We start from the raw sequence: 20,951 nt of genomic DNA on the forward strand, positions 1-20,951 counted from the left end.
ATCATATTATCTTCAAATACAGGTAATTTCACTCTTTTCCTATTTAAATACCTTTTGTTAGGCTGGAGGCCTAGGCAGCTTAGACTTAGGAGTTGCATGCCACACCACAGTCTGCTGATGCAGCCAGATCTACTCTGTCATCCGATCTGCACTGCACACGAACCTAACCCAGATGTAGCACACGGGGCTCTACACTGCACACGGCACCAGACTTTATGTGGCACAGTAGTCTGCTCTCCCTCTAAACCATTACCATACATGGGTTGTTTTTACCTCAAAGACACCCCCATACCCTTATAAAAATCACTAAACCCCACCCTAGGGCGCGACTTCTCTGGCCCCCTCTCTCTTTCTCTGTCGGACCAGCAAATTTCACTTGAGAACATTTCCAATGAAAGCTCTACATTTCTATTTTCTTGCGTAGTTGGCCCATTTCTTACATTTGGTGCCAAAACCCAGGAGGAGTTTTGTGTTCTGCAGTCCCTGCAAGGGCCTCTCCTCCCCTGAACCAGGAACTGACTGGCCAAATGCCGACTAACCACCTGCCCTGGCCTTCTGAGGGTAAGTCCACCTGCCCATGGTTTCCGGGACTCAAACCTCCGGGTTCCCTGTCTGAAAATGTGGCCACGTCAGGGTCCCCTCCGAGTCCTGGAGCTCCAGTGATTGTGGAGACATCTCAGTCCTCTGCTGCCCATCCCTCATTCTGCTCCGTGAGCACAAAAAGAGATTTGGGATGCCTCTCCCTTTTCTGCTCACTTGAGTCCCGGACACAACAGATAATGCCAAGTCCATCACTGAGTCAAAGACGCCCCTGGTCTGTCTGCTCCATAACTTCACCAAATTAAGACTCGCTCAGAATCTCCACTGCAAGCAGCTAATATGCTATTCCACTGTGGCCTGGCCACAATATGCTTTGGACAACAGGTCTAACTGGCCTCCTGAGGGGACTTTTAATTACGGTACCCTCACTGATTTGGGTAACTATTGCCGAAAGGTGGGCAAATGGTTGGAGGTTCCATATGTCGAAGCCTTTTGGGATCTCCACTTCTGCCCCTCCCTCTGCACCTCCTACACTACTGCCCAAGTCCTTCTTGCAACCAGGACCCCACAGTCTAAGACCAAACTTCTCCTAGAAGCCAATCTCTCTCCTATAGATGAACCACCCAAAACTCTTACCTCTTCTCCTTCCCAGCACTTCCCTCCCCGTAGATCCCCCACCATACCTCAGTCCCACTCTGGCACCGCCAGTCCCTGCCCATCCGACCGCTCCTGCACCTTCACCACTGCCGTCTTCTCCTCCTCCATGTCCTTCACTCCCATCCCCTCCTCACCTGTCTCAGTCAGTTCACATACCCACTCATATTCTCACCCTTCTCCCTCCCCTTCACCCAGTTCTAACCTTCTCTGTCCTCTCTAGGAAGTGGTGGGAACAGAAGGTATCGTCAGGGTCCACGTTCCCTTCTCTCTCCCAAAACCATCTCAAATTGAAAGAAGACTCGGTTCTTTCTCTGCTAACCCCACGGCTTTTATCAAAGAATTCCACTATCTTACTCAGGCTTATAATCTTACTTGACATGACTTCTATGTAATCCTGTCCTCCACCCTTACTGCAGATGAGAAGAGAGCAAGTCCAGGCTGCAGCCTGAAAACATGCTGACCAAGCCCATCAGACAAGTGTCAGTTTCTATTGCCTATACTCCCAGTCCGCAAGTTGTCGGGGGCCTACCGTCTAGTTCAAGACCTCCGCCTCGGGGAACCAGCAGTTAGCGTAATGACTATGTCACTGGACTCCCACGTAGTCGACCGCGGTTCATGTCCCGGACCCGGTGGCTTAAAACTCACGCCGGGCATGTGTGCGTGCATGCCCAAGATCCTGAGAGGAGAATGGAGAAGGGATTGCGGCGTGACCATCCCCGCTGGGGGGTGATTTCTCGCTTTCTGTCTCTATGTCTCTCTCTGTCTGGCAGGCACATGCGCCCTATAGCGAAAACCTCTACAAAAACCAACAAAGACCTCTGCCTCGTCAATGAGGTGATCATTCCTCTCCATCCAATGGTCCCCAACCCATATACCCTCCTATCCCACATCCCACAAAATACCACTCACTTCACGGTCCTTGACCTCAAGGATGCCTTTTTCACTATCCCTCTCTACACAGACTCCTACTTCCTGTTTACATTCACCTAAGAATACCCCAATTCACCCTCTGCCCAGTAACTTACCTGGACAGTCCTTCCCCAGGGCTTCTTTAAAACCTATGCTCCCTAAAAACTACAACACCAACAACAACGCCCCACTTCTCTCTTCCCAGACTGGTGGCAATCTACCCTCATCACCTGGACTGCCCCTGTTTTAGGACCATTAATTCTCATCTGCCTTCTCCTCATGCTTACACCCTGTTTCCTCAGGTTCCTCTGAAGCTAAATCTAAGAAGTTTCCCATGTGGCTATCAATCAAATGCTCCTCCATCCCTACACACAACTTCTCACCAAGTCACTGGCCTCTCACTTCCCCTCTTTACCCCAAATCATGAAGGAGTTCATGACTGAACGGTGCCTTATAACACCAAAACAGTCGGGATGTTAAGTTGGAGGCCTGGACAGCTTGGACATAGAGGTTGCATGCCATGCCAGTTGGCTGATGTAACCGAGATCTAGTCTGTCTTCAGATCTACCCTGCACCTGGATCTAACCCGGGTGTAGCACATGGCGCTCTACTCTGCACATGGGGCTCTACGCGGCACATGGCACCAGCCCTTATGTGGCACAGTAGTCTGCTCTCCCTCTAAACCATTACCATACATGGGCTGTTTTTACCTCTAAAACACTGCCCCTCCCTATCCCCTTATAAAAATTGCTAAACCCCACCCTAGGGCACAACTTCTCTGGACCCCTTTCTCTTTCTCTGTTGGACCAGCAAACCTCACTTGGGAGGCATTCCCAATAAAGGCTCTGCATTTCTATTTTGTCGCGTAGTTGGCCCATTCCTTACACCTTTAATTTTACTTTTTTTCTGATTGCATTGGCTAGAATTTTCAGTATTATTTTGAAAGGAGTGGAGAAAGAGGACAGCTTTGTCTTGTTCCATTCAGTATGATGGTCCCAAATAAAATCATTCTTAAAAAATTCTATATGTGTACATATATGGATGTGACTACATGCAGATGCATGTATATGTATACACACAGTAGATGTGCTTATATGATTATAGAAAGCACCATGGTGAAAAACGGAATGACAAGTCACTGTTATACATGTGGTCACTCTGAAATGTGGGACAATAAAGGAAAGAGAAAACTGGCTTAAGAAGATAAAGTAACTTGGGAACCAGCAGTTAGTGTAATGGCTATGTTGCTGAACTCCCACGTAGTCGACCGTGGTTCGTGTCCTGGACCCAGTGGCTTAAAACTCACACCGGGCGCGCGTGTGTGTGTGTGCCCAAGATTCCGAGAGGAGAATGGAGGAGAAGGGATTGCGGCATGACCATCCCCCCGGGGGGTGATTTCTCACTTTCTGTCTCTATGTCTCTCTCTGTCTGTCTGGCGAGCGCACGTGCCCTATAGCAAAAACCTCTCCCCCACCCCCCCCAAAAAAAAGAAGATAAAGTAACTTGGTTCAATGAGTGATAGTCTGGGGACCTGAACCAAAATCTGTCTTAGTTCTAATGATTATTGTCAAAAACTTTGTTCAAAATGTTACAGTAGTCAAATGTAGAAAGGAACATTAGAATAATCTTTTTAAAAGTGTGTTCTAAGTTTTGAAATTTAATTTTATTATATTTTCTTTATTTTCCTTTCAAAGAGCATATTAAATAACTTTTGTGCCCATTCATCTAGTTATATTCAGATCTTATTCTTTGTTGTCTAACACTGTTTTGTCTTAGGTCCATTTCAGGCTGGTTTATACACATGTGTCCATGAAATATGTACAAACCCTTTGAAATGAGAGGATTTATACTTACTTCACTAACGGCTAGGCCATATGATCATCGTATATTTATGCATTTTTTGCAAAATCTCAAAAACCTTAATACAGTACAACAAAAATTTGAAGAAGTATGAAATTTTAGAAGCCAGCAAAAACAAACAAGACAAAAGAAACTACTTCCTGAAGTCAGGCAAGTAATGTAACTATATGCCAATGAGAACATATTTTAAATTCAATTTTTAGACATGGCAGCCCCAAATACTGCAATTTGCTTAATTATCATAACCTTAAGGTTTTGGGTTCTATGGTATAAAGGTTTATATTGTGACTAAAGACCTAAGAGTTGGTCATTGCCCTTAAATGTTGACAAAGAATTAGTTAATGGAGCTTCTTTTTGCATACTATCTGTATGCAGTGTGAACTGTTCACTGATTTTAAGACATTTTAGCTGAATTAGATCTATTGATACTTTATAAATACTTTTTAAAATACGAATTCTTGGGGGTAAGTTACAAAGTTTTAAAATGATGAACTTTTATAAATTAAAATCTTATAACTGAGACATGAAAGGAAAAAAATCTATTTTCCACAAAAGTATGCAGAAATTTTTCCTAAACTACAAAGGTGATGATTTTCTCTCCTTGGATTCCCACAGGGTTAACCGCAGCTAGAGTTACTGTGGCTTGAAAATCACTCTGGGCACATGTGTGTTCGTGCCCAACATCCCAAGAGGAGAATGGAAGAGAAAGGATTGTGATGTGGCCATTGCCACTGGAGGGTGATTTCTCAATTTCTTTCTCACTGTCTCTCTCTTGTTCCTTCCCAGTAAATGCATGTGCCCTATGATGAAATCCAAAAATAAATAAATGAATAATAATAATAATAAATAACATAGCAAAACAATACAAAAGAAATTTTTTAAAAATGGCACTGCTGTAGCAAGAGGGAGCATGTCATGAGAATAATGTGTGTTTCTTGAACTCATTTCATTTGTATTTCAACCCTTCTTGGAAGTTTCTCTGTGCAGCTCTAACTAGTCCCTTCCTAGTCCTGTTCTATTTACCTATAGAGTAAATTGTTGAAGTAGAAATTCCCAAAATGATATTATATTCTGCAAATGACTTTTGAAATTCTGAAATCCTCCTAGTGGGCAAGCATATGACAGTATCCTTTATTATAAACTTTGGGTAGGTTCCTCTTCCAGGTTATTTGTAAACAGTGAATCTGTCCACCTGTAAGGTTTTTATCAGTGTGTTCTCTATCTCTCAGAAGATGAAGGATAAAAAGAGAGTTCAGCTAATGAAAGAGCAAGACAGAGTGAAAGGGGAAGAAAAAGTGAGATTAAAGGAGCAGTACAATTAGGATGAGGTCATTAAAATAATAGCAAAACCCGAAGGCTAAGGAGGGTACACTAAAAAAAAAATTTGGTGAGAGAAGTTATATGCAATGACCCCACTTGTTGAATTCTAAACACATCTTGAGAACTGAGTGAACAATTTTTTTTTTTAATTTGCCAGAGAACATGTGCAGTAGCAGGGCAGAGACATTAGAGAGAGAAAGAAAGTGAGACAGCACCCCCATGTGGCATGGCCTCACGGAATCCTTTTTGCATTTCTTTCTCTTTCAGGGATTTTGGGCGTGTATGTACATGCACCCTGCATGTTTTTCAAGATGCCTTGTCCGAGACTCCAACCTCAGAGTCTGCCATGTGGGATCCAGTCACATTGACTCCCATGTACAGGTTGGCCTTAGACAATGCTTTTGAATGAAAAGACTCAAGGTAAAAAGCAAAACAGTCATAATTAACAAATTAATAAATGAAACAGTAAACTTTAAAAAAAATTAGTCAGAATGACCTTCAAATAACTGGGGGCAAAATAAATGCCTAAGAATAGCCAAGGTAAATATTGGAGCTATAATTTTAAATATAGACCATAGTAACAGGGCCATTGAACATTATTTTACAGTTACGCCACACAAAATGAATGGTTTGCAAAAGCTCAAATTAGTGCTCAAAATCTAATTTCTTTGCCAGAAACTCAACTCTTTCTTTCTTTCTTTCTTTCTTTCTTTCTTTCTTTCTTTCTTTCTTTCTTTCTTTCTTTCTTCTTTCTTTCTTTCCACTTGCACATCCATGTTTATTGTGGCATCATTCATAATGGTTAAAACATTAAATCAACCCAAATGCCTAAGAAGAGATGACTGGACTGAAAAAACATGGCATGTACACACCATAGAACACTACTCAGTCATAAAAAACAATGAGACCCTCTTATTCAATGCTCAGGGAAGCAAGCCAGACCCTGAAAGACAGACATTGCATGCCCCTGCTCAGTATACACTGAATGTCTGCACCCCATGGCAAAACTGAGAAGGCAGAAGGTATAATAGCAGGGAGGGCAAGTATAGATACCACGGACCATATAGGAGAGAGTGGGTAGTGTGAGGGCAACGGGAAGGATGGGGCTCAGAAAAATGAAATGAACCAAAAGCATTTCATAGACACAAAGATGGAAAGTTATGTAGATGATGATAACCTTTCACTTAATTGATATGCACTGCATGCATACTAGGGAAGGCCATTTTGCATGCTGTAAAGATAGCTAATGATTAAATGGAAAGAAAGGAAGAAAGGAAAAAAAGAAAGAAGGAAGGAAAAGAGGAAAGAAAGAGAAAACTACCAAAAAATAATAAAGGTAGCCTCTGTTTGTTAATAAACTACCTCAAAACTTAATCACTCAAAACAATACTACTAATTTAATTTACTATTCTGTGAGTTGGCCACTTGGGCTGCTCTCAGCTCAGTGGTTCTTCTGGTATTAACTGGATTTACACATGTGCCTGTGGTCAGCTGCCTGGTAACACAGGACTGGCTGGTCCAGGATTGGCTCAGTCATGTGGGTTATCATCCCACAGTACACTAACCTAGGGCTGCTCACGTAGGGACTCCATGACGCCAAGAAAAAGGAAGAAGTGTTTAAGGCTTCTTGAGGCCATATCATTACTTCTCTGTATCCTGTTAGCCAATGATAATCTCAAAACCATCCCAGATTCAAGAAGTGGGAAAAGAGGAGCAGAAGAGATTCACTTCTTAATGGTAAGAGCTGCAAAGTATCATTGCAAAAAACTATGGATACATGGACAGAAATCATTGGTGCTTTTTTTACTAATGGTCCCAAACCAAACTCATGTGTTTCTAATGAAAATTTTCCTCACCCCTTGGTTTTTGTTTTTGTTTTTGTTTTTTGTTTGTTTGTTTTTCCCCCCAGTTTGGTTAAAAGCATCAAGGTCTACTCCAAAACTTCAAGGTTATTCTGGAATATTCCATGTTCATGTTTAGTGATGACTGTGTTTGTGTTTATGTCTGCCTCTCTTTATCGTCTCTATTCAGTTCTCTGTTTCCATCTCTGCCATCTCAGTGTATAATAGAGATTGCTCTCATTTAGACCTTGATGGTGACAGTAACCCCGCTGATCTCTGTATCCCTAGAGTGTTAACTTCTCCATTAGTTTCCTATTGCTGCAAATTTAGCAACTAAAAACACCACCTATTTATAACCTCACAGTTTCTGTAGGTCGTTATACATTAGTTGGATCCCTGTTCAGGATCTCATGGGCTGAAATCAAGAAGGTAGCTGGGATATGTTTCTTTCTAGAGCTCAAGGTATTTTACCAAGCTCCTGTGGCTGAGACAGAGAGAGAGAGAGAACAGGTGTCCCCAGCATGGTCTTGATGCCATGATCCTGCCCCTGTGGTAGCCAGCTCTGAACCAAGGGCATACACATGCCTGGCATGTTCATGAAGATCTCCAGACCCAAACTTGGACCCTTCCGTAATACTCTTCAAAGCACACAGTAAACGTGCACAAAATCGACCACATAGAATGTCACAAAGCAACTGTCAGAATCAAGGCACATATTCGTTTCTCTTTTACAAGTAAAAAACAATACAATTATGCTTAGACACCTCCAATAGGTTTAGAAATTAGCCCAATATATTTTAAAATAATATACTGATTTTAGATGTGTTATTGAAATTATAAAATATTTATATTAAATGACAAGAACTCATGACATTTTAAAGATTATAAGGTGGAACTATGATAGTACTTACAGACAATTTAGCCAGAAACTCAATTCTATACTTACGAACATTTGACACTTATCAAATGTTTTGCGAATCTATTTTCTACTCTTTCTTATTGACCTAACATAATTATACCATGATGAATTTAAATTGTAGAAAAGTAAGACTTCTATTATAGAATGAGTTTGTCTATAAGCTCTAAGAATAAATGATACAAAATAACAAAAACATTAGGAATAGAAATCCAGTTACTTCTACTGAGTAAGTTGAATTTGCTTTCGATGCTTGTGTATCTGTATCCTGCCTAATTGTGTGTTACTTTTGAGTTTATTGCCTTCTGAGTTAATGTTACAAAGAATGAAACTGTTCAATCATTAAATTTAGGTAGGTGTTGGAGCTGGCAGATGGTGTGGTGATTAAGAGCGCTGGATTCCCACATGGCCCACCGTGGTTCCTGTCCCGAACCTGGCAGCTTCCTTTCTTGCTTTCCCTTTCTCTCTCCCTCTCTCTCTGTCTGTTCAAATTAAAAAAATAATAATAACAAATGGAATTAAATGTATTTATGTTTAGTTTGACCAGAGAGAGACACGGAGAGGAAGAGAGAGAGAAACAGAAAGTGAGAAAGCAAGCCACCAGGTCTGGGACTCAAACCACGGTCAACCATGTGGGAATGTCAGCACTTAACAATCACACCATCTGCTAGCTCCCAACAAATAATTTTTTTTTTTTAATTTAGGTAGGTGTTTTTCTTCAACTTTCCTAGTCCATTTTTATATTCACAGTAAAAATACTCAGTATTTTTCCTGACTTTGAAATTAATCCATGAGATTAAAACTTAAACAGCACAGAAGAGAGGGAACTCTATTGCCAGGTGAGAATAAACATGCTAAAATACATCCACAAATGCAGAATGCAAGAGAAAATTCTGTTCATTCTTCATTTCTTTTCTTTTTTTTTTTTTCGGGGGGGGGAGATTTTTGCTATAGGGCGTGTGTGCTTGCCAGAGAGACAGAGACAGAAAGCGAGAAATCACCCCTCAGGGTGGGATGGCCATGTTGCAATCCCTTCTCCTCCATTTTCCTCTCGGAATCTTGGGCACGCACGCACACGTGCCCGGCGTGAGTTTAAGCCAACGGGTCCGGGACTCAAACTGCAGTCGACTACATGGGAGTTCAGTGACATAGCCATTACGCTAACTGCTGGTCCTTTATGTTCATTCTTCATTTCAAGATGACATGTATTAAATCCACATGGACAGGTCCAGTCAGGGATATGTGAATGCCGGATGTGGCCCTGGTCTGTTGAACCCCATCTGAATTAACCAACCTGTACTGATGCACTAAGGCCACTTCTGAGTCCTGGGCATGAGATGTTGCCTTTGTGGTCAGAGAACACGCACCACACAGCAGAGCTTCCTTGCCTTTGTTCTCAGCAGTTCCTCTGTTTCTTTTCCCTTTGAATTATCCACCTCCTGTGTCTTCAACTTCTCTCTCTTTTCCCCTTGTCTTTAACCAAAGTTAAGTTCATCTCTTCCATACAAAAATAACCCCACTTTTCCCTATGTCCACAACGTAGTACTTCTCCTTTTCTCAACCAAAATGCATTTATTGTTTTCTGTTCATTTCTCAACTACTTACAATCTGCCTTTCTTTCTTAATTCTCCATGGAAGTGATTTGTGCGTAGTTCACTGATGACCTCTGTGTTTCAAAACTCAGTGGAAACAATCCAGTCTTTATTTTCTTCTTCTTTTCTTTCTTTTTTTGGACTCTCCGGGGCTTCCTGCTCTCTGACATCATACCCTTCTGATTCTCGTACTTTCGCAGTACTGTGCCTCTTTTGTGATTTGTCTATGTAACATTAAATGTCCATGTTTCCTGGGTTGCATGACTTGGCAAACTGTTTATAATCTCATTTTTTAAAAAGTATTTTCAGTGATTAGCCACATATTCAAAAGTTCCCAAACTTCTAATTCCCATGTAGACCCTTGTCTTCAGCTATGGGCTCAGAAATCCAGCTGTCTACTGGACACTTCCATCTCGGTATCATATGGTTTAAACAAAGCCTAGGTATCCCTGGCACATTCTTGTATGTTCCCTGTCTTCATCGGTAGCTCTGCAATACACTTAGCTAAACTTCAAGATTCTTTTCCAAAACTTCTCTAAACTTGGGACCAGCAGTCAGCGTAATGGCTGTCGCTGGACTCCCATGAGGTTCGCATCCCGGACCCAGTGGCTTAAACTCACGCTGGGCGCAGGTGCATGCGTGCCCAAGATACTGAGAGGAGAATGGAGGAGAAGGGATTGCGTTGTGGCCATTCCGCCAGGGGGTGATTTCTCGCTTTCTGTCTCTCTGTCTCTCTGTCTGTCTGGCAAGTACACGTGCCCTGTAGCAAAAACCTCTAAAAAAAAAAAAAAAACTTCTCTAAACTTTACTAACTCACTTCTAATAAATTACTGTATGTGTAGAGATCGTCTCTCAAGTATTTCTCAAATACTTTTCCTTTTTTCTTTCCCCACTGAGTAACACTAAGGTATTCAAACTGCCTGCATGTTACACACAGCTGTGATGGTGGGATCAAAGCACAGTTCTAACCACATTAGTGTCCCATCCCGGGTCTCACTGACATATCCAGAATGGCATATGTGGCCCCTGTCCCTCCCCTCCCACCACTCCCACCGCTATGTTCAGTAGAACCCAATTGCTAGCACGCTTTTCACATACCCTGCTCTTTGTCGTATCTTGGTTTTTGTTTTTGTCCTCTCCTTCTGGAATCCCCTCCCACTTCTTGTCTCTATTTCTGCCTTTTACCTGGATAACTCCTGTGTAAGATTTGGTTCAGGCCTTATTCCTCAAGTCTTTATAACTCTTCATTGATATTATTCCTTGACACTCAGGTTAACTAGTCTTTCTGGGCTCATCAGTGCCTCCCCTATTATCATTCTTGTGCCGTATGTTACAATCGGCTTTGTAGGTTCTTAACGTCCATCTTCCCTACAGACTCTGAGCCCAACGGGGCGAAGACTGTGTCCATAGTAGGACCCGGACAACCCCAGTTCTTAGCCTAGTGGCTGCCACATGGTTGAATTTAATACATATCTCAAATGAACAAATGTATCTTTTACTAGAATGATTGAATAGTCACTTAGTGAGTGACATGAACAAAGGTATCGTCAAATATTTAATGACTCTAACAGATTGAGGGTTACTGGCTTATCCCATCAGCTCTCTGCATTCCTGGGGGCCTTTGGCCTTACATCCTGCCGTGAAAGGACTGAATGGAAAGTAGCACAGCCACTGTGGCCAAGAACATAACTGTTTGTTCCATTTTTCTCATTTTCACCTTGTTTTAATTATACTGACATCCAAGAACATTTCAAATGCATTCTGAAAACTAATTAACAATGCAATGAACACATATTTGTTAAATTAAGTGTTTTAGTGTCAATGCTTATGGTAATTTTTTTTCCTCCATGACTGTGGTACACATCCAAAGAAGAGGTTATGACCATTGTTTTATTTAACCATGTTTACACATTCCTATTCCCTTACTCTAAAGAGGTTTTCAACAGAATTAGAATGTTCTTGGACTTAGTAACACCTGTGTGTGGTAAACGTTGTTACTTCTACCACAAAACTAACCATGAGCTGACATGGTCTAATAATACCCATTACATGTTTATTTTATATTGTAATATCTATTTGTACTCTGGTAGACCTGAGCCAAGTCTTAAATGATCAGCTTACATAACTGGCTCTAGTAGACCAAGACATAACTAAGCTTCTCATTGTTTAAAGTATATATATATATATATATATATATCTTCAACTACAATGTGTAGGGATGTCAAGTTAATTATAAAATGAGAACCTTTTGATATAAAGGTTTAAAGAAAAAATTTAATATGAACCATGTCATGAAATTCAGAAAATATAATTTTTTGGACTATGTCCTAGTGACTTGGAATAGCTCAGAATAGAAAATAACTTACTTTCACAAACCACACAGTGCTAACGTCATGCTTTCAGGTAAGGAAAACTTCTGTAATCCCACTGTAGTTTTCTAATCGTGAAATGTATTCACCACAATTCTTCACTATGCTAATGATGGCTAGTGTGTACTGTTGTAGTTTTGTATATCCGCAAAGATTTTGAGTTAACAATCTAAGAGTCTTTTTCTTTTTTTATGAAGGACATTTTTAAATGTAAGTGTATGTTGTTTGTGGTAATAACACATGCACAATAAAAAAAAAATGGAGGGGCCAGCAGGTGGTATGGTGGTTAAGGGCACTGGACTCCCACATGGCCGACCATGGTTTGAGTCCTGAACCTGGCAGCTTGCTCTCTCTCTCTCTTTCTCTCTCTCTCTCATTTTATCTCTCTGGTCAAATAAAAAAAAATAAGTAATTATTTAACTAAGAAAAGATAATAGCACATGCACAATGAAAACCAAAAGCTAGAAAAGGAGTTACATTTCCTACTTGAGTGGACAGGTCCAACAATCAAGCATTTTGTGCAATGACTCTTATAGTTTCAACTTATCATGAACTACTCCAAACTCACTATGAGATACAGTTAAAGTCCAAAGAAAGTCATAGGGAGCATATTCCTTTTTTTTCTTTTCTTTTCTTTTTTCTTTTTTTGGAGGAGGCTAAGCCTTCCAGAACCAGCATGGGAAATAAACATCCTGTTGATTACTGCAGTAAAAAATTAATGTAGCCAATTTCAACTCATTTTAAGGTGACTTCTGTTTTTCACTGACTTGTTTGGTATCAGTCTTCTTTTTTTGGAGAGTTTTTTTGCTATAGGGTATGTGCACTCAGCAGAAAGACAGTGAGAGGCAGAGAGACAGAAAGCAAGAAATCACTTCCCAGGGGGGTGGCCACGCTGCAATCCCTTCTCCTCCATTTTCCTCTTGGGATCTTGGGCACGCATGCACGCATGTCTGGTGTGAGTTTAAACCACCGGGTCTGGGACTCGAACCGTGGTTGACTACATGGAAGTCCAGCTACATAGCCATTACACCATCTGCTGGTCCCCGTATCAGTCTTGTACATCAAGAGTGTTTAATTCTTCTAATTTACCAAAAATTTTCCTAATAAATGTTTTTATCAATAGGAACAGCATCAAGAACTCCATTTTCCTATCGTTCCCCTTTGGTGGTGTCTTAAACATTACTTCTTTCACCATTTCAGCCCTACTTCTGGAAGACTCACTTAACTGTTCATCTCTGTCTGAAGTTTGTGTGCTCAATCTGTCAAGACTGGCTACAGCAATGTCTGTATCACCCAAACCTCATGATATTCAGGCTTAAATCTATGTCGTTTATGCTCCCTGAGTCTTCAGCCTCATTACCACCTACTTCCTGGGTGGGTATGTGCACTCAGCAGAAAGACAGTGAGAGGCAGAGAGACAGAAAGCAAGAAATCACTTCCCAGGGGGGTGGCCACGCTGCAATCCCTTCTCCTCCATTTTCCTCTTGGGATCTTGGGCACGCATGCACGCATGTCTGGTGTGAGTTTAAACCACCGGGTCTGGGACTCGAACCGTGGTTGACTACATGGAAGTCCAGCTACATAGCCATTACACCATCTGCTGGTCCCCGTATCAGTCTTGTACATCAAGAGTGTTTAATTCTTCTAATTTACCAAAAATTTTCCTAATAAATGTTTTTATCAATAGGAACAGCATCAAGAACTCCATTTTCCTATCGTTCCCCTTTGGTGGTGTCTTAAACATTACTTCTTTCACCATTTCAGCCCTACTTCTGGAAGACTCACTTAACTGTTCATCTCTGTCTGAAGTTTGTGTGCTCAATCTGTCAAGACTGGCTACAGCAATGTCTGTATCACCCAAACCTCATGATATTCAGGCTTAAATCTATGTCGTTTATGCTCCCTGAGTCTTCAGCCTCATTACCACCTACTTCCTGGGTATGACAGGTGTCACTGCTTCCCCCTCATTGACCAGGTCAGGGTAAAATTCAAAATAGTGTGGAGCGCTTCATGCCCTTGTGTGTCCTCCTTGCCCAAGAGCCATGCTAATCTTATCTGTATCGTTCCAGTTTTAGTATGTGTGCTGCTGAAGTGAGTCCTGACAATGGGTTTTAAATCATCTTTGCTGTATGTTTGGCTCAGAGGAGGAAATACTGCTTTTCTCTGTTGTTATCTGGAAACGGACAAGCTCCATGACAGCTATTTATCTGTAATTTACTTCTAAGCATGTACCAGTGGGTATCTCAACCTACAAGGTCTTCATGGAATATGTATGTTACAAAACAAGTGTGCATGAATTTCAAAATTTCTTGCACCAAAATAAGAATAATTTTCTCCCTTATTTTCCCCCCCCCCACAGGGTACATGTGTTTACTGGTGACAGAGGGAAAGTGAAATATCACTCCCCCGAAGGGGATGACCACATCACAATCCCTTCTCCTCCTGGGATTTTGGGCACACAGGGCATGCACACACGCCTGGTGTGAATTTCAAGCTGCCAGGTTCAGGACTGAAACTGCAGTCGGCCATATGGGAGTCCATTGCCTTAACCGCCATGCCACCTGCTGGCCCAAGACTTGTATTTTAATCCCATTTTCTAAGAGCTTTGTGCAGTGTCCTGGTAGTTATGGGAACAGCCACACAAGCAGTCAGCAGTAGGCAGTGTGCTCTCAGGGGGCCCTCTGTCCTCCTCTTCCTCCTCCTGCTTTTCTACACTTTGGTCTAACTGCTCATGAGGTTCCAGGGACATGCAAGCAGCCTTTAATTGGTTTTCTTTTAAAAGGCCTTGTTGGGACCAGCAGTTAGCGTAATAGCTATGTTGCTGGACTCCCATGTAGTCAACTGCGTTTCAAGTCCCGGACCCAGTGACTTAAATTCACACCGGACACATGTGCGTGCTTGCCCAAAATCCCAAAAGGAGAATGGAGGAGAAGGGATTGCAGTGTGGCCATGCCCCTTGGGGGGTGATTTCCCGCTTTCTGTCTCTCTGTCTCTCTCTGTCCTTCTGGCGAGTACACGCGCCCTCTAGCAAACCCCCCAAAAAAAAAAAAAAAAAAAAAAGAGAAAAGGCTTTGTTGACTGGGAAGCCTGACTTGTACTTAAACTCTGCCCTCTTTGCAAATGTCAGGCTTTCCCCAGAGTATTCCAGAGGAAATGTTGTCTATTTTGGACACAATTATTGAATCAGATTAGATTACAGAGAGCACCACCCTCATGGCTCAATGCTGATACAGCAGCTTTGGTTTTTCATTGTTGTTCAAACATTTTGGAGGCTGGTTATTGTTGGGACCACTTTTACAACTACACATCCTCCTGTGGTTCTTGTTTCCCCCTGGAGCAGGCCACGGGGCCTACGGCGGCAAGGTGGTTTCTTTGAGGAAGATGCCTGAGACTTAGGGAAAAAGATTTTTTTCGATACTCAGACATTTCGTGTTTATAACTAACTTTGGCTCTTCTCCCCCTTCAGGAATCTGATTCTTCCTCATTCCCCTCTTTGGTCACACATCTCCCCTGGCCAGCTCCCATGTAGGCTGGTTGATGATGCTTCATCGTCCACATTGACCAACTGCTCCTTTGCCCGCTCAGGTGCAGGTTGAGAAGACCTCATCCCCTCTTCATTCTCATCATCGATTGCAGGGCCAATTCTTCAACCTCAGGCACTTCTGCTGGTCTTGCAAGACCGCCTTCAACCACGGCGTCTCCTCTTCCTTCTGCAGCTCCTGAAGCCGGCTCAGCATTGACTTCATCATGCTGCTGCCCGCTGTGGCACTCGGTCAACAATGTAAGAACCTTGAGATTACTAGCTACATGGGTCCTGCCGTACTCTCTCTTAATTTATGATTTATTCCAATCATACTTAAAAAAAATAGCTTTACTGATATATTAAGTTGTAGGAGAAGTCATGATGTGTTTTTCCATTTTCTGCGCAAACATGCATCATGACTTTTCCAACGACCCAATATAATTCATATAGTATAAAATTTACCTTTCAAAGTATACAGTTCAGTGATCGTTGGTATATTCAGAGAATTGTGCAACCATCACCACTGAGCATTACTAAAACTGGCCCAAAACACACAATAGTCTGGCTAGCATCGCAGACCATTCCAACTCTTACGTTCCTGGCCTGCTAGCTCTCAAATTCCATCGCCATCTGTTCCCTGGCTTTGGTTCCTTTTTTCATTTAACACTTGCTTCTGCCCTGGAGATTTGGCATTCATGTCTTACTTCATTCCTGATAGTCTTTCTTCCTTCTTTTCTTTTGCTTTTTCCTCTTTCTTTCTTCTTTCTGTTTTAGAGAGATTTTTGCTGTAGGGCATGTGTGCTCACTAGAGAGACAGAGAGAGAGAGACAAAAAGGGAGAAATCACCCCTGTCCCCAGGAGATGGCCACACTGTGGTACCTTCTTCTCCATTCTCTTCTCAGGATCGTGGGCATACACATACGTGCCCGGTGTGAGTTTTAAGCCACCGGGTCTGGGTCAGACTTTAGCTGACTACATGGGAGTCCAGCAATGTAACCATTATCCCATCTGCTGGTCCTACATGACAGTCTTTTAAAGACTTTGATTTAGAACTGTTTACCAGTTCTCTCTTTCTGGTTATCTCTGAAGGCTCTCTGCCTTACTGGTTCTTTAAGAGTTTATCCACGGGGGTCAGCAGGTGGCATGGTGGTAAGGGCACTGAACTCCCACATGGCTGACCATGGTTCAAGTCCCAGACCTGGTGGTTTACTTTCTCACTTTCTCTCTCTCTCTCTGGCCAAATAGTACATATATACATACATAAAGTCAAGTAAAAATAATTCTTTTAAAAAAATCTATCCATGGACATAGCCTATCCCAGCCCTTCCAGCCAGGTAACTGTTTCTCTGCAAGAAATTCTTTCAAATATTTTGCCTCCAAAAATATTTGAGTGCCTCCTGGCACTCGGTCCTTGATGAAGCTACAACAACATGAATGAGCTCTGAATCTCTCTCACAGGTGAAGGAAGAATAGAGAGCGTATATATTTTAGGACCTGCTTTCAGGAATTGAGACTTGCTGCAAAGCTGGGCACAGAAAGATACAAGGTATGCCCAGGGAAGGGACAGATGAAGTGCCTATGGCTCCTGGGTTTTAGATCATTCCTTAAGATTTCACGTGGTGATTCTTAGGATGAACAATGTCATGGATTTCATACTGGAAGTGAGAGGGCGTGTGTGAGGGAGCATTTGGGGTTGTCACGTTGAATGGGACATTGCTAAAGTTGAAAGGGCAAAGTGCGGAGATGCTAGTCCTGCGATGCACAGGGCAGCCCCACACAGTGTTGCTGGTGCCCTGCCTGCCTTTGAATGCCCAATGGGGAGCATGAAAAAAATATGTGTCATCAAGTATTTAATGAGGCTGGAGACTATTTAGCCAACCAGCTCTCTGCATGTCTACAGTCATTGGCTTTATGCCCTTCCCCAACCAGTGATTGAGCCTAAACCCTGTCCCTGCCCTTTTAAAGATATCCTCCCATAAAAGGGCAAAACTCGACTCTCAGGGTGTGTAGTTCACAAACCTGACCCTGGGGAGGGATAATTCTTCTCTTCCCCTGTCTCAGCATAACTGGTTATGTGGCCCAGGAATAGTGGTTTGGGGGCAGCTCTCTTATGTTGGAAAGAGTTTCTGGGCCAGCGTGTGGGTTCAAGTTCAGCTGAAAACTGAGAACGTGAGCCCTGGACAGTGCCCAGACCACCTGATCTCCTGTTTTCCAACTTATTTATAGAAGGTACTGAGGAATTCATCAAACTTGCTTTTACCCCAGTATTATCCACTGAAAAAAGGGGGTCATCTTACTACCTGTCCTACAGGTTCATTTTGGGATGAAATGTGCCAATAAATGTAAAGTGTTTGTAAGAAAATCTGGTATATAGTAAATAATATGTTGCCTATTGTTTTTTGGATGTCTACGTCACTGATGATTTACCTTGAAATATAATTTTAGACATATATGTAATTTTTAAATTTTTATAAAGCAAAAATTATATATTTTCCCCCACAGAGAACGTTACATTTTTTTGTCTGTCTATTAAATGTTTCTTCCCTTTATTCCACCTACCCACCTTCTGTCATTTATCCCCTCCCCTCCCTTACAGTCTCTGGTATCTACACTTATCCTCTCTACTGCAATCTCTTTAGATCTTTCCATTTCTGCCATAGAATACAGACATTTGGTACACATTGAGTGGGGATATACAGTTTGTATCGTTCCAAATCTGATTTACTTCTCTTAACATTAAGTCCTCTATATCCATCCACTTTCAATCAAATGATAGAGTCTCATGGTGTCTTATGGCAGAGGAATATTCCATAGTGTATATGTGCCACAGCTTTTTAACCCAGTCATCAAGTGTTGGACACTTAAGTTGATTCCATCTTTTAATAACTGTGAATAAAGCTGCGATAAATATGGATTTGCGAGTGTCTGTCCGACTGAGTGTTTTCCTATCCTTTGTATAAATACCAAAGAGTGGGATTACTGGGTCATGTGGTGGTTCCATTTGTAGATTTTTGAGGGACTTCCATATTGTTTTACACAGGTGTTAATTTACGTGCCCACCAAGAGTGTAAGAAGGTTCTCTTTTTGCCACAACATCACCAACACTTGTTGTTCTTTTTTTCTTCATTTGATGTTAGTTATTCTAGCTGGGGTTAAATGGCATCTCATTGTAGTTTTGATTTGCATTTCCCTTGGGAAGTTTAAATGCCACATCAGCACTAATCACTAGATTTAAGACCTTGGGCATTTCACTTCATCCAGCTGACTTTATGTTTCTCTCTGATAAGATAAGATTATTAATTCCTTGAGGACATTATGCTAAAGGACTATAAGCTAGTCACAGAAAGAGAAACACTAAATGATTTCACTTATATGAGATTTCCAAAGTAGTCAAACTTCAGGGGAGGGTGGCGGGAGGGAAGGTAGAATGTTTGTCAGGGACTAGAGGAAAGGAGAAATAAAAAGTTGCTACTCAAAGAGTATAAAGTTTCAGTTGGGGAAGTAGTTCTAATGCTAAATGTCCTTACTACAGAAGGAGAAGGAGAAAAAAAGGGAAGAGGAGGAAGAGGAAGTCGATCTAATGTTAAATATCCTTACTACAGAAGAAGGAACAAAAGCAGCTATAATTCCTGCCTCTGTTATCCCATAACGATTTAATGAGGTTTTTCTTGGAAAGGCTCAGAGTACACAGCGGCATCAATAATGTAGTCAGGAACTCGCAGGCAGAGGTCAGGGGAACACAGATGTCCTGTTTTTGCAATATTCTGGAGAGTTGTGGTTGGACCCTGAGGCTGGATGCTGGCAGAGATACGGTGCCGCCTACTGCTTTTAAGTAAAACAGTGATTTTCCTCAGGGGAACAGATACTTCATGTTGGTGCCAGTTTCTTAATGATGTACTCAGAAAAGGCAACTCTCAGCCCCCAGAGACAATGAAGGACATGCGAGGCTACCCAGAGACAGAGAGCTCTGCGGTCAGGAAGCAGTACTCCTGATCTTCTGTACAAGACTGAACAACAAAATGTAACTAAACAGATCTTTAAAATGATTAAGCACTATGTAACTTAAACAAATCTACCTTGGGACCAGCAGGTGGCGTGGTGGTTAAGGGCACTGGACTCCCACATGGCCAACTGTGGTTTGAGTCCCAGAACTGGCAGCTTGCTTTCTCACTTTCCCTCTTCCTCTCTCTCTTTCTCGCTCTGTTCCTCTCTGGTCAAATTAAAATAGATAAATAAATGAGTAAAGTGAAATAAATAATTTAATAAATTAATTTTAAAAAATTTTAAAAGCTGAATCTACCTCTAAATGCCAAAAAATAATGGTAAAAGATTAAAATATACAACATGCAGAATATATCATGTCCATATAGTTTCTAATTCTACACACATATATCTTTTATTTAAATGTGTAAACTATCTTACCTTAAAAGAACATAGTTCTTGGGACCAGCAGTTAGCGTAATGGCTATGTTGCTGAACTCTCATGTAGTTGACCGTGGTTTGAGTCCCGGACGTGGTGGCTAAAACTCATGCCAGGCACGTGTGCGTGTGTGCCCAAGATCCTGAGAGGAGAATGGAGGAGAAGGGATTGCAGCGTGGCCAACCCCCCTGGGGGGTGATTTCTTGCTTTCTGTCTCTCTGTCTCTGTCTTTCTGGTGAGCGCACGCGCCCATAGCAAAAAAAGAGGACATAGTTCTTTAATTTTTAAAATGTTTATTTATTTCTTCTATAGGCAAGAGAGAGACAGAGATATATCACCTCCAGCAGGCCTGTGGGTGTTGCGCTCCACCCCTAGCCTCAGTCTGCCCTGGATCATGGACACACATATACCTGACTTTCTCAGGAAGGCCCCTAGACATAAATTCAGAGCCTTCCATGTGGGTTGGCCTTGAGGAGCCTCATGTTTTACTCTTGTACCACTCTCTGGGCCCCAAACACTTTTTTCTTATGGTGAATTTAACTTGTGATTGATAATTCACTGCTGGGAATGAGTAATAAAATTAATGGCTGGAGGAGGTGGTACCAAAAGTCTTTTTATGTAATTATTATTCTAAAATGAAAAGGCGGATTTTAAAGGGATAACCTTCACGTGTTCTTATTTTGTAATACATTCAGTTATTTATAAATTTGAAAGAGGAAAATCTACGTGTATAATTTATATGTGATGTTGAAATTTGAATGATAATTTAACTTGGATGGCCTTATTTCAATAATGAGAATAACGGGCCTGAAATCCAACAGTTACTACATGATGGAGCCAAGATTCAGACATGCATTTGCTATGGTCAAATACCTATGATTGTCCATATTAGACACAGTGGGAAATATTTAGCTTGCCTCCGTATTTAAAGTGAAATTACCTTCAGGCCAGGGCTGGCTCCCTGGACCTAGGAACTGTGCAATTCTATCAAATTGCCACATATG

The 20,951-nt window shown here is 41.7% G+C and overlaps 1 non-coding gene across 1 annotated transcript; it reads right to left on the reverse strand.

Moving 5' to 3' along the window:
* Positions 1-13,996: 13,996 nt before the first annotated feature.
* On the reverse strand, positions 13,997-14,103 carry LOC114006679 (U6 spliceosomal RNA). The gene has a single exon (XR_003548381.1). It is a non-coding gene; the product is annotated as a U6 spliceosomal RNA (small nuclear RNA).
* Between the last annotated feature and the right edge of the window lie 6,848 nt (positions 14,104-20,951).

The sequence above is a fragment of the Tupaia chinensis genome, unplaced genomic scaffold (genome assembly GCF_000334495.1).
Source record: "Tupaia chinensis unplaced genomic scaffold, TupChi_1.0 Scaffold149537_1, whole genome shotgun sequence".
In the NCBI taxonomy this organism is placed as follows: Eukaryota; Metazoa; Chordata; class Mammalia; order Scandentia; family Tupaiidae; genus Tupaia; species Tupaia belangeri.